We start from the raw sequence: 2029 nt of genomic DNA, 5'->3' as shown, positions 1-2029 counted from the left end.
ACGTGGGGAACCGCCCGGGATAAGGCACGCCAACTATATATATCTATGGCACGACCCGCCTTCACGTACGGACACGAGTACTAGTACACGGCCCTTACATAGACTAGGCGAATGAAACTCGAATCCATATAGAACCGTATACTCCGTCTTATATTAGGCGCATATAAAGCTACTAACACGGTACTACTACGACGCGAGACAGACGTCATAAGTATATATAACTTCTACTAGACATAGAGGGTGGCATACTTCACTAAATAATAAGCATAGGAACGTGTAGGAAAAGTAGACTATACCTTCGCCGCGCTACGCGCGCGAGTTAGCGTATACTACTAAGCACTCTTATACATAGGCCGGACTTAACTACGGTATAAGTGCCCGATAGAAACAGACTCGAACTAAGTAGTACAAGAGATTAAGGATAACCTAGATACCCTCCTAGACTAATAGAGCCTTCGAGAGCTTGGACGAAGTATATAGTTATGGATCTAAGATAAGTAGAAAGAGATACTCCGGGCCTAGTAGGCCTCCTAGTAGGATAGGTACCTAGAGTGGATCCGAGGACCATGGAAGGAGCCGAGTAAATAGATGTATAAAGGGCTTATAAAGGCCTAGGCATCTATACTCCTCTAAGCCCGAACGGGCGCTATAGGACTCCTATACTACCTCTATAAGAGAGGCGTCCCCGACGTGTCTCTATGGTATAAGGCGTGCGGCCGGAGAGGCATAATACGCCACTATCTCGTAATGTACCCCGATCTTTACACGCAAAGGTAGAAGCTCATCCACACGATAAGAACCTCCGATATCGTACGATGGCTTAATGAGTACCCTAAGGACGTCGCCCGGTGGATGATTACACACCTACCACTCCTCTAATTCTAGTGGACCCGGAAATATATGCCGGAAGAGACCCGGCACACGCCGGTAGTAACCCGACATATACCGGAAGAACCCCGGGAGAACCCCGATTATTAGTTAAGGGTAGCCCTTGACTAATAACCTCCGCACCTATACGTGCTACCTAAGGGTAAAACAACGGTAATATAGGCTATAGGCTAATAGGCGTACCCTATGGCTGTATACTTAAGACGAAACAGAGGCTTAACGAGATGTAGTTATAGACATAAGGAAGTTTTTCCCTATGGGGTTTCTTCTTATATAGTGGCTTAGACTAGAGAAGGCATAGGCCTATAGAGTACTACTCTACCTAGTTATACAATATTATTATTATTATTATTATACTATCTACTAGTAACGTAATTTACTAATATATATAGGTACTACGTCCATATATATAAGCGAAAATATTAGTATATTTACTAGCCGGCCTAAGTATATCCGAATTAAATAAGGTATATAGATTATTTAGGTTAACTAAGTCGGATTCTCTATATATTCTACTAGTATTAGCTTTATAGATCTACGAAGGATAAGACCTAATAATTACTAGTTTTATAGTAATAGTAGACTAATGCTTATATAAGAAGACGTGGCCATAGGTAAGTATAAGATATTATCGCTATAGATAATATCAGCCTATAGTATATATGTATACTTTAATTTTAGACTATTTAGAGGTCGAGGCTAGACTTACCACGTTAGATAAGATAATTAAAAGCATAAGAATATAAGCCTTAGACCTAGAAAAAGAAGATATAGCTATAGTAGAGATAGCTATACCTAATATACTAGTAATAGGCGTAAGCTTTAATTCTATAGAGATATAGTAGTATAGAAGTAAGTAAGGTAGTTAGTTAATTAGCTTCTAAGAGACTAGATAGTATAGTAGTATAAATACGAACTACTATTTACTTATAATTATATATCTATATATATCTATATATAAAGAGAAATAAGATATTTATTCTATACCGTTATATAGTAGGATATTACTATATATACCGGTATATAACGGAATATTCTAATATACACCGGTATATTATAGAATATTCCTAGATACTTAAAGTATAGTTATAGTATAAAGTAGTATTACTATTATATACCGGCATATAGTAGGACGTTACTA

This window comes from Pseudovirgaria hyperparasitica (assembly GCF_010093815.1).
Source record: "Pseudovirgaria hyperparasitica strain CBS 121739 unplaced genomic scaffold EJ05scaffold_40, whole genome shotgun sequence".
In the NCBI taxonomy this organism is placed as follows: Eukaryota; Fungi; Ascomycota; class Dothideomycetes; order Acrospermales; family Acrospermaceae; genus Pseudovirgaria; species Pseudovirgaria hyperparasitica.
This window is presented reverse-complemented; position numbering follows the sequence as displayed.